Source organism: Camelus bactrianus, chromosome 13, assembly GCF_048773025.1.
Source record: "Camelus bactrianus isolate YW-2024 breed Bactrian camel chromosome 13, ASM4877302v1, whole genome shotgun sequence".
NCBI lineage: Eukaryota > Metazoa > Chordata > Mammalia > Artiodactyla > Camelidae > Camelus > Camelus bactrianus.
In genome coordinates this window covers 37901438-37915954 of record NC_133551.1, presented here as the reverse complement: position 1 = coordinate 37915954, position 14517 = coordinate 37901438, and the positions used below count along the sequence as shown (strand labels likewise).

Here is a 14517-nt window from a genome sequence, read left to right as displayed (position 1 = left end):
TGCTTTAAAAACAAACAAAAGAAGAGCAGAATTCCCCCCCCACCAAATTAAACAGTACTCAGAAACCCCAGATCTAAACAAGATAAAACAGTTCTTTGGAAATGGAAGTGGGGGGCAGGGGGTTCCATTTATTCAGGCTCATCTTTGACTTCCCCCTCCTAAGGACAGACAGAACAAGAAATGAAAACACCAAACTACAGCAGCGCCAAGCATCACTACCAGAGGGCCCAGCAAGCTAGCACTTCACCCAGACCTGCAACATCGAGGGGAGAGACCTAGCCTGGGGGTCACCTGAGTCTGAGTCCAGACCTGGGCGCTGATTAGATGACACGATCTCAGGGAAGTCATTTCAGGCTCCTTCTGTGTAGGGTGGGGATTCTCACGAAGGTTTTGCTGGGACTGTCCCCAGGGTTAGATAAAACGTATGTCAAGTAATCCACAGAACAGACAGGCAACAAATGTAAGCTGAATTCGCACTTGTGACTAAGGCTGATGTGCTGTTTATTACTGCCACTTACTTTTCCTGAAGTCGTCTTTCATCCATTGTGCTCAGATGTAGGCGGAGAAGGCTCTGAAAAAAGGCAGTCACTCTTCAACCCCCACCCCCCGCCGCCCCGGTTAAAATACAACTGGAAACACGAATTTTAAAGAGCTTTCAATGCAGAGAAAAAGAGTGGGTTGCAACAATTTTGCAGATGAGCCTCTCACCTTTGGAATATAGGGCTGCTTTGTGGGAAATTAAAGCCCATCCATTTGAGGGTGTTAATGGAATTTCAGAGAAAGGGGCTCTCCTCTGAAGTCACTGGGTCCCTCTGTGTATTCTCTTACTATTACAGAGGTCCTCAGTTATCAGAAAGCACAAAGGGGATGTCTGCCTGTGCCCCAACACAAAGGAGAATTTGTGAGACTGTCTAATAAGAGGCAGGGTCCCTCATGATCCCTGGAAACCAAAATCTCCCCCCAAATTGGATTTCCTGGCAGTTTCACCCCGAGAGCAATGGGCGGGTTCAGCTAATGTTGCGCATTATTCTTCCCAACAAATATTTATCGCTCACCTTCAATGGGCGAGGCAAGAGTGCAGAGCAGTGGACCCCAGAGGTGGGTCTCGCCCTCTCTGAGCTTAGTCAACAGGCCAGCAGGGGATGGGGTATAAAAGTTCTCCCCGCCAGAGCCCCCAGAGTCAGAGAATCAGAGTCTTCACTTACCTGGAAACAAAACTAGGAGTAAATGGCTACCTACTATGTGTCAGGGACCTCAGGCTATGTCCATACGTCATCTCGTCCAATTTTCCGTTAAACAAAACTGATTCTCAAAAGAGGCAAAGTCCCTTGGTCAAGGTCTCACACCCCTGAGACGGTCTGGGCTCAAAGTCAATGCTATTTCAACACAACCTGGGTCTCTAGCACTGGGCTTCACACACCTGAATTCATTAACACGAAGGCTGTCTCCAAGTGCATTCACACGGTGCCGATCAAATGACGGTCACAGAGAGAAATGAGTGCGTGCGCATTTAGAAACCTCATGCCTTTACTGGCTCCTCTTATTCTCTCTCTCTCTTCTTCAGTGCTCCCTCCAAAACCAGTTCACTTTATCCTTTTCCATGAGCATTAATTCAATTTAAAGTCCATGAAAACTAATGCACATTCTTCAACAAGTTTGCATTAAGCACTGCAAAAGTGCTTATGTGCTATTTAGTGTGGATGGCACTGGGGCACGAAACACATTTGAATATGCCTTTTAATTAAAGTCCAAAGGACTTAGCAGGAAGCTGGTTTTGTTCTGTAATTTACGTAACTAAGAGCTTGTTAGAAAGGCTTTGGGGGAGAGGTGGGGGTAGAGGGTGGGGGGAGGCAGAGAGAGGGAATGGAAAAGGTGCTTAGTCAACTGAACTAAAGACATCAGGCTCCTGCTCGCCTCGGCAGCACATACACTGAAACTAGAACGATACAGAGAAAACTAGCATGGCCCTTGGACAAGGATGACACACAAATTCGTGAAGCCTTCCGTATTTTTCTTCAATAAAAAAAATAAATAAAATAAAAAGAAAGATGTTAGGCTAAAGAATGAAAAATAAATAAAAATTTAAAATATCGTATACACCCCTGCATCAAAAAAAAAAGTGAGGTCTTACATATCTTTCATTTAATTTGTATATAACGTTTGTATATAATATTTATAGATAATGTTTTTAATTTCCATTTCCAGTTCTCTGCTATTGTTACATAAAAATACAACTTATTTTTGGACATGGCTCTTGTATCCCACAATTCTGCTAGATTCACTTAGAAGTTCTAAAAGTTACATGATCCCTTCTTTTTCCCCATGTACACAATCATACCATTTGCAAATAAAGGTAGGTTTGCATCTTCAAAATAAAATAAAGACGTTAGGCTGAACGAGATGGTAACTTTCATTCACACCATCCTCCCCAGCCTGGAGGACAGAATGGTGTCTCTATCTACCAAACGGCAGATGGAGTCTGCCAGGATCAAGGCTCTATTTCCAGCTCCACAAGTTCCTAACTCCGACTGCCTCCTCGGTAAGATCTGTCATGTGGGAATGGTCCAAGATTCTATGAAAACAGGCAGAGCTTGCAACACCAACAGGGTTATTTTCGCCTCTCCTTTGTATTTAAGTTAAATTTCAGGAACCAGGCCAGTCTCCTCCCACTTGCTGTCCCTCTTACTAGACCAGACAAATTAGTGCCAGAGCGCTCTAGGCTGTGGCTTGTGGTTCTTCCTTTTCCTCTAAAAACTGTGTTGCAGCTCATATCTGGCTTGCACACCGTTTCTCTCGCTTCTAAAGTCACACGTGAAGGTCCACAGCCCTTTTGGTTCCGCTGCTGGCGTGTGTCTACAGATCAGAGCTGCGTCCCAAGCAAAGGGCTCTATCAACAGACAGTGTGTAGAACAAGGGAGACGCACGGGATTTTTGAAGTCAGGAAGACCAGGCCTTAATTACATGCTCCTTCAGCCCCTCTGAGGTTCCTGTGTCAGACAGAGCTTCATAACAAACAAGTGTCAGAACATGTGTACAACGTCTGACCTGTATGGAGTACTCTAGTGGGAGACACACTCACTTTTATCATGAAAAAACACCATAGGCGCCAGATATCATGAAAACGTAGAAGATGAAACTTTGAACTCTTCAGTCCATGAGTTGCCCATAAAGGAAGAGCAGAAAAAACGAGTATGTCCTTTTACAAAAATAATTGAATGAATTCACTTTCTAGCCTCTCTCTTTCCAAGAGGAGCTTAACTTGCCTTTGCTAGATACGTATTTCCTCTGGCAAGGCTGCAACTCTTGGGATGGACTATGTATTTATATCTTAAAGGGTTTAGTTCTTAAAAGTTTAGGAAAGCTACAGCTTAAAACAAATTGGTGGCTGATCTGTCAGGTCCTCTGCAGAGTATCCGTGAAGGTCAAAGACCCTGAAACAGCACATGACCTTCTGGGACATCAAGCTGGGAAAATACTTCCTTGTCTTACTCTGAGTTGCCCTAAAGCAGGCCTTGAAATAAAGATTCCAGTGCAGGTAACTGACTTGGGAGAGGCCAGAAACACTGTCAGGGGAAGGGCAGGTGAGACAGGAAGGGAAGGCAGCCAACAGAAGGTGCATTATTAGCTCAGATGCCAGAAAATTCGAGAAAACAGAGTAAAAGCCACCACCTCAATTATCCCACCCAAAGGGAGAAAGAGCTGGGGTATTTATACACCAAATGCCAGAATCACTGGTCAAGGGCTGCTCCTAAGGGATGTCAGCAACCCTGATCAGCATAATGGCCTTCCTCAGTTCCAGAGAAGTCAGCAAAGAAACACAGTTCTGGGCAGCTGGCACTGGAATGGCAGAAGGTGATGGAGATGGTGGGGCTCTGGAGCACCTGCTCCCCTTCCTAATGAGGTTTCTTGTCCAGATGCCATGAATCACAATGTTTCCTTGTCTTCCAACCTTCTCACCTGGCCTACCCCTTCTTCTCCTCCAACAGCCATCTCTTTAGGTATCTCATCTCCATGCACCTCCTTAGACAAAGCTTCTCTCACACCACTTCCATTCAGCATCCCATTAAAACCATCTGCACCTCAAGCACCTCTGTAGTAAAGCACCCAGAATAGAATCCAGAACATGCTAAATGCTCAGCACCTGCTCGTTCAGATAAGGAGCCCAGTCTTACCTGAGTGGTCTTCAAAGGCCACGTACTGACAAACGATTTCATTGCATACCATTTTTCTAGGTTTCATAATCTCCTCATTTACTGATTTCACCCCCATTTTATAGATGAGGAAACTGAGGCCAAGAGGACTTAAGAGCTCAAGACAGAGAGCTCAGATGAGGCAAGATCGAGATTCAAATCTAGGATTCTTTGATTCCTAAGCCACATCCTTTCCCTTGAGGATTATGGAGGGAGGGTTCAAGGCAAGGTTACGAGGAATTCTGAGCCTGCTGGAGGCTTTGGAGACAAATGTGCAGTGTCACAGCGTGCTGCTGGGGCCACACGGGGAACACAGTTCCAGTGCTCACTCCTCCTTGAAAAGGTGAGCTCCGTGAGCAGCACTCTTGCAGAATCACCCTCCTGTGGCCAGCACATTGCAAGGGCCTGGCACAGAGTGGGTGTCCCTTAACTGGGCAGAGCAAGTTAAACAAGTGATCAGGAGAAAAAGGGCAAAATGCACTGATGGGATGCGACAGAATGAGGGATGGTGATTCAGCGAGGAAGTGGCATTATTACGCTAGGTGTCTTAGATTGACTGGCATTTACTGAACACTACTATCTTTAAGGAAAATTTGGAAAGCCCAGACCGTACTCTTTCAACATACTGCTTTTTTCCTGCTTAAACACATGGTCTTCTGCTGCTGCAAAGACAGTTATATGAACTGGGGGAAGTTCGTACTTTGTACAGCAAACTGGGTATTTGGGGTAGTAAAAGCAGGTACTGAAAACGGTCCCTCTGCTGTGGGGAGTGCTTGCTGCTGTCAACAATGCCCTTTACTAGTCATCAGGAAAGATGGATGCTTGGCGGTCAGCTTCAATTCCTCTCCACACCTTTGTTTTGCGAGCTAAGGGGACCCCTCTGTAATATAACTCACATCTCCCGTCACTGAGCTGAACAGATCTGACAGCTAACATTTGGCTGCTTTATTTGACCTTAACCTGCTCTTGAACTTTGACTACTGTTACTGGATAACCAGCCACTTTCAAAGGGGGAGAAACCAATGCGCGTAACGCCTAGTTCAGAACACACTGCCTTCTTACTATTGTTTAACTCACCGGCTTGCCACGGTTCCTCTCTTCTGGTGCCAAAACTTGTATCCTCCACCTCCCCTCATGCACACAACGGGTACTCGTTCAACCTACCTGGTCTACTGTGACATAAACATAGCGCAATTTTGTAGGAAAAGGTATTTGTATGATTATAGAAAAACCACACAGCCTGGGCTAGAGAGCCCCATGTTGAAACCTCAGCTTAGCTTCTTAGAAATGGTATGACCTTTGCTGAATGAATTAACCTCTTTAAGCCTCGGATTCCTCATTAAGAAAACTGAGGTAATAATGTCTAACTTCTAGGATTACTGTGAAGATTAAATGGGAAGGTAGAAAAAAATGTCTGAACTAATGCTTAAAAACTTGACCTGTGGAAGCTGCTCTCATTAGCACCAGTATTAATATTAATAAGCATCGGGTTGCTAGAGTCATCATTATTGTGTGATTTCAAGACACACAATTTCCATTCATATTTTAGGGGGAAATGTCTATTACTGTAATTTTAAAGCACAACCAAAACCACACTTGGAAAGGACAGTGAACTAGGACTGTCATTTACTATCTTCTGGCTGTAAAACTCTTGAAAATAAACTGTTCTACTGAATAATGATGAAACTTAAAAATAATAAATAAAACATTCCAGCCTGTGTCCTGGTAGGTAAAGCCAGCAGGAGCTAGCATGTCCCACTTGTGGGACACAGAGATTGAAGGATAGTGATTTCTTGGTAAATGCTATAAGAGCCTCGTGTCTTGTTGACCGCTGCGTCTCACCAGTGGTATGCTGAAGGCCTCATTCATCAACCTGCTATCTCAAAAAATAATCTGCATTTTGAGCAACACTATAAGAAGCTGTACCTAAACACATACACACACAGATAAAAGTTCATCTCAAACCAACAGGCTTGTTGGTGAATTTGATAAAAACCCCATGCAGTTGCAATCAAATTCACTGGGTTTCAAGAAGAGGGCAAAAAAAGAGAGTATTTCCATTTTAACAGGCACTGAGTCTAATTACCAAGAGAAAACATTTAAAATGTAAAAGTGGGGCCAAGTGAAATTGTTTTCCCTGTCTGTGCATAAATACACAAATGACACATTTTACTACCAACTCACTAAAGTTAAAACATCAATCTTCATCATATCAATTTCATAACATTAGACACTGCCATTCTAATCTGGTATCAATAAGAAGGAACAAGGCCTGGAATTTTACACCTGGGCGCATTTCATTTTGTTTCTCTTCAGTGACAGAATTCAATATGACACAGCTCAGTGTGACAGCATCAGGCTGGGACTGTCACCTTAGGGGCTTAGACATCTTTAAAATTCTTGCAAAAGTGAAATTGACTGACAGCGAAGCAAAATGATGCTTTTAACTGGAGTTAGAAGATCAGAAAAGCCAATGGAAACACTCAGAGTTCGTTAGGCTCTTCGGCGAGGGAGCTTTTGCGGAAAGAGCAGCAGCCTCTCTCAAGGGCTTCGCTGCTGCAAAGCGGCAGCACCCCGTGGGCCGCCTGCAGGGAGACCTCCACCCAGAGGTACAAACTACTGTACATAAAAGAGATAAACAACAAGGTCCTAGTGTACAGCACAGGGAACAGTGTTCCATAGCTTGTAATAACCAGAAGGGCTCTGTGGGCCAGGATGCGCTCCTCACTGCTCTCAGCCCTTGGCTTAGGGGCCCAGGTCAAGCCTGCTCCCTGCTTGGGAGGGCTCTCTTGAAGCCTGGAGCAGACCACGGTGGTGGTGATGCTAGATGAGGGGGCAGCAGCAGCTCCTTGGGGATGAGCTCCAGCACTTCTAGAGGATGGGCTTCCCACTGGTGGGGATGAAGGGGCTGCAGGCACCAGAAGGCATCCTTGCTGAGCATTACCATGACCTGCGGAGGAAGCTCTGCTATCCAGCCCTCATCAGCTACTGGAGCTCCCAAACGTGGTGGCCATGGTCTAAGAAGACCCCAATGTGGTCCACACCTAGGGGCCATGATGTGACACCAACATGGATGAGGCTCCCCCAACACCATCTGGAGAGACTACGGTATTCACATTCACATCACATCAGAACATCACCCACTCCAGCCACTGCGTGGAGGGGGCCCAGAGAGAGATGCCACTGTGGTCCCAGAGCAGTGAGCTGGTAGTTCCCAAACTCACGTTCTCTCTGTCACAGCATCCTGCATCCTGCCACAAAATCATGGAGCTGGAGGAATGCCTAGCCTACCCCCTCGTTTTACAAATCGTTATACACCCAGTAAGGGGACTCAAGATCTGGAAGTTAGAGCCTGGGGTTGGATGGTGGGAATAATGACTATGGTACGAAAACTAAAACATAATGCTGGTAATACTACATGTGCATGCCATTTTATTATTTACAGAGCACATCCATAACAAAGCACAATCATACAGGCTTCCTGATTCTTACCTTGACAACACCCTCTGAGACAGGCAGGGTAATACTGTGACTCCCATTTTAAACAAAGGGAATCCAGCATTCAGAAAGGTGCAGTGACCCTCCCAAGGCTAAGTGGCTAATCACTGGCAGGATGTGGACTCAAGGCTGGATCTGACCCCAATCTCAGATCACCTTCTGCCATCCTACACTGAGCTACAGGCACAGGAAAAGTAGCACTGAGGGCCTGAGAGCCTGGTCTGGCCAGTGAAGAGTGGCAGGAGGAGGGATGGGCAGGGTCTGGCCACAACCTGGAGAACCAGGGGGTAGCAGAAGAAGCAGGTGGGAGATCCCAGTGTTGGGTGAACTGTGTGGCCGTGGGCCCAAGATCTGTGATCTGGACCAGTGTGGTCCAAAAGAAATCAAAGTCAAGCTACGGATATAATGTAAAATTTTCTCATAGCCACATTTAAAAAGAAACAGGTAGAATTTTGCTACTATATTTTATTTAACCCAACATATCCAAAATATTATCATTTCAATGTGTAATCAATGTAAAAATCATTCGTGGGGTATTTCACACTTTTTTTTTTAATGGACTGAGGTGCTGAAATCTGGGGTGTATTTTACACTTACAGTACATCTCATTCTCGACTAATCACGTATCAGGTGCTCAATGGTCACCATCCCGGACAGTGCAGATCTAGAAGCTAGGCAGGGGTCAGGGCAGACAGGATCCTGATCCCCAGGCCCTGGGCAGATCTAAAAGGAGAAGGAGCAAGACAACACTTGTCCTACAATTGACCCGAGTCTCCCATCACACAAAATGCAGGTGCCACCCAGAACCCAAAAGGGAAGCTTGTCACATTGGCCACGTCCTCCTCCTTTCTCTCCTCAGGGAAAGAATTAAAGAGGAAGAAGAAAGCATTAAAACTGCAGAGTGAAGCTTGAATTGCAATATTTTAAAGGCAGGTGACCTCTTTTAGTTACTTAAAGTAACTAGGTTGCTTTACCTATAAAATGAAGTGATCTGACTAACCCAGGAACCCTTGCAATATGTCACTATTTTTTCTTTCTTTGGTTGTTACGATAATTAATTTTATGTGCCAATTTGACTGGGCCATGAGGTGCCCAGATATCTGGTTAAACATTATTTCTGAGTGTGTCTGGAAGGATATTTCTAGGTGAGATTAGCATTTGAATCAGCAGACTGAATAAAGCCAATTGTCCTCCTTAACATAGGTGGGCATCCCCCCATCCACTGACAGCCTGAATAGAACAAAAAGGTAGAGGAAGAGAGAATCCGCTCTCCAACTGGTTGAGCTGGAACATCCATCTTCTCCTGTCCATGACCTGGGACTTACACCATCAGGGCTCCTGGTTCTCAGGTCTTTGGACTCAGGTTAGAACAATACCACCAGCTTCCCTGGGTCTTCAGCCCACAGGTGGCAGATCATGGGACATCTCAGCCTCCATAATCACGTGGACTAATCCTATATCAATCTCTCTCTATACTTATAATGCTATATATATTATATATACAGACATATGATATAAAATATCATATATATACACACATATATACATACATATTTCCATATATGTCTGTATCCTATTGGTTTGTTTCTCTGGAGAACCCAGACTAATTCGTCTCCTCTTCCAATCTCTTTCTGTCCACCTCACCCCCTTTTCTCCCTGGTCCTCCTTCCCTATAAACTTCCATCATCCATTGAGTGTGTACTCTAGACAAGCCCGGTGCTAGTCATTGGAGGCTCGGAGGTGAGTCACATGGCCCCTGTGCTCAGTCGTTCCGGCGTAGTGGGAAACAGACACACACAAAGGGAACTGCGACACAGAGGGAAAATAAAGTATAATGAGGTCTCCAAGGAGAGAGCATGCAATTACCCTCTGGTTTGCAGGGGATCATAAACTGCCTCACAGACTCGAGCTTTATCTGTCACACCCTAGTTGCTAAGTCAGAATTTCTTTGGTCAGTTGTCTTCACCAGCGTAAGCAAGTGTCATCCAGTAAGTTCACAATGAGTTGATAAATTCCAATCCAAAGCAAAGAAACTTGACACTGTTGTCAGCCTCTCCAGTCTAAGAGGAAGGGGACATGATTTCTGTTTCAAATTAGAAAAACAAAATGAAACAAAATGCAGAGTGAAAATCACTTGTGGATTCGTTCAATCTGAGCAGCAAGGGACGGGCAGGATTCCAGCCGGAGAGACAATGAGCTACATAGCCGCTTGTGTCTTGCTGATGTCCCAGGACGCAGCAACAATCCCTTTCACGCTCAGATTCAGCCTGTGAGGGTCCAGTCCCCCCACCCCACCCACAGAGACTCTGATAGCTGGAGTTGGATCCTGAGCTGTGATCTCACCACCTCCTACACTGTGATGGATGAGTATTATCAGCTTGATGTGAAAAACGTAGAGGGGAAAGCAGTTTTCCGAATCAGATGGAGACTCAAAGAATTCAGGAAGAACCTACAAGTAGAAGCTTAATAAAAACAGAAAACATTTGTTCCCATGAGGACTTGCTAGAACAAACCAACTGTTCCGTGTTTGGCGCTGCACTCAGAATGAGGGAGAGAGGAAATAAAAGCCCCGCCCAGGAGCACCAGCCCTGCCTTGAGATTTCACCTGGAGACTCTGCACCCTGAATTTGGTCCAGTACGAGCTTCCTGAAGCCAGAAATTTTCTGAGTACAAAGTCTTTGAGGTTTGAAAAAATGTCTTTGTGTTGGCCTGTGAATTTTGCGTTCGAGCACTCTTTATAGAAACTTACCAAATCCCCATTAATCCAGTGTCTAGTCAGCTCTGACGATCTCTAATAACAATTCTGTAACCTTTCTGAGAAGGTCATCCTTCTTCTAATGGAAACACAGTGATCGTTGAAAGTAAAAAATTGCCTCCGTTCCTCACCCTTATTCCTCCCCAACTAGACCCAGGCAGTCACACCTACTCTCTTCCTTCTGCACAAATTCAGACGGGTGCCAGGGGACGTCTAGGGGTTTCAGAAAGTCCCTTTTTGGACGAGCCCAGGCCACACCCAGGTTAGTAACTCTGTGAAAGGGATGGATAGCAGTGAAACACTTTTTTGTGATCAGCATAGCCGTGAAGGGCTCCAAGGGAGACCCCTCTAGGATCCGAAGTGCAAGGCCAAACTAATTTGAGAACTAGATAAGTCAGACCAAAGCTGGCAGATGGAAAGGAACTGATCAGAATGAATTCCAGAAAGAGACTAATTCTTAGCATTTTGTACATGCCCACTGCTCTTTGCATGGGGACATGTGACAACTTGGAGAGGCCAGGGATGAACAATGACCTTTAAAAATGTAAGACGTGGGCAGAGGTTTTATTCTTCAGGTTACTAGCTGTGTGACCTTAAGGAGGTTCCTTACCCTCTCTGATCCTTTCAGATGTCTGTACCTATCAAGTGGAGTGAATGTTCCCTCTCTGGAACTGCTGCAAAGATTAAATACATGTAAGGCCTCCAGCACGGTGTCTAGAGCACACCAGGTAGTCCAGGAAAGTGACTCTTATGTAATTATACATAAATCCAATCTCACCACCACTCATTAAGGTTACAGCACTATGCCAGGCTGTGTGAGGGATGCAAAAAGGGTTACAGGTGTGGCCTGGATTCCCTAGGACAGTGTCACTTTCAAATATTCTCTTTCATTTCTTTGGAGGTAAAACACGTTCTTATTAGATGACACATTGCCAATTTTGGCTCTGGACTAGATTCTCAGCATGGGTTTAGACAACCGAAGTCCCTGGCCTCAAGGGGTTTTCAGCCTAGCTTGGGGGAAAAGAGGCATACTCCGAAATACCCATAATAAAGTACAAGATAATAATGTGTTGCCAATATATTTATAATCATTTATAATTAAATATATGCAATTACATAAATAAATTATTTATTTAAATTTTGCTCCCATCACCCACATTTTAATACATTCCTCCATCTACTCTGTACTTGCAGTGGCAAGAAAACAAAGTAAGGAGTGTCCTGGAGAGAGCGGGGTGAGAGCAGGCAGCAGAAGGGGAAGAGCTGTTGACATAGCAGCTCTGTGAGCAAAGGATGCTGGGGCCTCAGCCCGACTCCCCTCCCCAAGAATGAAAGCAGCAGAGATGTGGGTGAGGGGCTTACCCAGCCAGATGAGAGTGGCCCGCCCTGGCCTGGAATTATCCAGGGTGATGGTAAAGCTTTGATGCTGGAGAAAGACATTGGCAAAACATGGCTTAGCCTGCACAGGGGAGGGTATAGCCCAGTGGTAGAGTGCGTGCTTAGCACGCACAAGGTCCTGGGTTCAATCCCCAGTACCTCTATTAAATAAAGAAATAAATAAACCTAATTACCTCCCCCCCAAAAAACCCAACCAACCAAAAAATAATAAAAAATTTAAAAAAAAATGCTTGGCCTGAAAATAACCTTAGTAAATCATATTAAACTTTCTTTCCTCTATTATATTGATAGAAGAGAGTTTGGGTCCCTAGAGTGAAGGGTCATTGGAAGTTAATAAGGTAAACTAGGATTTTCAGAGTTTGGGATTTTTATGGATTAGTGAAATTGCCAATAAATAAATAAACTCACAGGACCATCTGTATAATTTATCAATCAAGAATATTTTTTAAAATATATCTACTAGGACTGTCATTTTATAAAAGAAAAGCATTTTAATACTGATCTATAGAGAGTTCATCTCAAAATAAAAGACAGCCTTTAAATCCAATCAATATGGCTTTATGAAAAACCCATAATATTGTTCCTATTTTTCTCATTTCAAATTATACCAGTTCAGATGAGGTAAATCAGTACTTTAAAACTACTTTATTTAAAGTCCCTCCCAATACCATTCATAGCTAACCCACCCTAAAGTGACCCCCAGTAACTCATGCCCCTGTAAGAGGTCCCTCCCCTTTGAGAGTTGGTGGGTCCTGTGACTTGCTTCTTGTCAACAGAATAATGTATGTTGTTTCAGGCTGTTAAGTTTTTGGTAATTTCTTATGCAACAATAACTAATAAGGCACCATACTATCAGCTTCTCAAGACAAGATTTCATGGAGCCTAAATTCGTTGTCTGCACTTAAATGCTATGGAATAAATGCTCTAGATTGAACTGGACTAGCCCTGACTTAAGGCTGTCAGTAATATTTGTCTCTGGTTTTTCAGGTTGCCAAAGCACTGAAAAGCATGCAGTTGAAGCTATGACATGGTGGTCTTCTCAGTTCCAAAAGTCCTCTGAGGGGTTCCTTTGGGCTGTGGCCATGTTGCCATAATCCTTCTGGAAGGCCAGGAGGATCTTCCCAAGGACACTAATGGAACAGCACTAGTAGATCGTTCGCTCTGAGCTGTAAATCAGATATTCAACTGCATTGTTTCATCCTGAGATCTAAGACAAAAATTTTCAAGAGAGATGGATGAGGTGAGGCCTGAATCATGGACCTGGATGGTGGCCACCATAACCATAACTGACATTGGTCCAACACACAGATCTCACAAAAGACTGCCTATCCATCATCACGTGTCACCCTTCCCATCCGTCTTCTGAAATCCAGTATTATTAGCAGTGTATTCATTGTACAATCAGGGAAACTGAAGTCCAGAGAAGAGACATGCCGTGCCCACAGTCACCTGATCAGTAATAATAGAGACATTTCTTTTTCCCAAATCTAGTGATATTTTCACAAAGCCATGATGCTCTGGAAGCAGACTGTCCGGCACACATGGGGCTTGATCCCACAGCATATGGAAGTCCTAACCTCCACATCCTTCCCTCCTGAGCTAGTAAGTGTGAGGTTAACACCTTTAAGGATGACAACATAAGGATACTGCCTCTGTGCTTTCAGTAGAATCACACCCTCCCTACTTTGGCCTGGAGAAATAGAGACATCATTTCTGATGAATTTTCTCAGAGAAGAATAAATAAACAAAAAGATATATCTTTCCCTTTTCAGCCACAAAATGCCCCAAGAAATCAACTCCCATCTGCATCACTGCCCGCTGCCTCATATTTAAAGAACAGAAATGTTCTCCCCTAAAATAGTTACACTGTGATTTTTTTTTTTTTTGGCATTAGAGATTATTTTTCCCAGTTCCTTTCACATGAATTCCTTTTTATTTTTTGTTGTCCAGAGTGACCACTTGGGCAGGAAATTAGCATTTATTTCTTGCCTTCCAAGGGCCAGGCACTGTTAGGCCCTTTACAAATGCTTTCTCATTAATCCTTGTAACAATTCAGTGTGGAAATTATTATTATTATCCTTAATTCTTTTTTTCCCCAGCTGAACAAGCAAAGGGTCAAGAGCTGAAGAGATTTACTTGGGATGACTTAGAAAAACCCTGAACGGGCCCCAAGTCCACAGGACTCTTTTGCTTGTCTGTCCTTCATCCTTCCTTCTTTTTTTCTTTCCTTCCTCCCTCCCCTCCTTCTCCTTCCAAACACATGAATAAATTCTTCCATTAAGGATGGAAAGTTCTGATTCTTTCCTAAGGAGCTTCAATACAGTGAATAATATAAAATATAAACTATGGAGATGGTCATTAGGACTGAGCTGTTGTGACAGTCCAGCTGAGCTAAGTCCTCCCTGAGAGCGGGGGGGCGGGCACCACGAGCTCCGGGGGACACAGTCCGGATGGAGGTGAGCTTGGGAGGCCCAGGCACCACCAGTTCAGTGGTCAGAACGCCTGGGGTGCAGACGGTGAATAAATGCCTGGCAGAGTTGCAGCGGGAGAGGGCGGCCCAGGCTGGGGCCTTCTGTGCAACACTAAGGCATCTGGACTTACTCCGCCGCAGCCCAGGGTCCCACATCTCAGTTTTCTGCAGACTCACGAGACGTAAGACAGTCACATATGTGACCC

The 14517-nt window shown here is 44.5% G+C and overlaps 1 protein-coding gene and 1 non-coding gene across 7 annotated transcripts in view; one reads left to right on the top strand and one right to left on the bottom strand.

Annotated features, from left to right (window-relative positions):
• The window catches only part of DAB1 (DAB adaptor protein 1), a 403254-nt gene that overhangs the window by 203853 nt on the left and 184884 nt on the right, over positions 1-14517 (bottom strand). The window lies entirely within an intron of this gene.
• Positions 1907-2013, top strand: LOC123617853 (U6 spliceosomal RNA). The gene has a single exon (XR_006726114.2). It is a non-coding gene; the product is annotated as a U6 spliceosomal RNA (small nuclear RNA).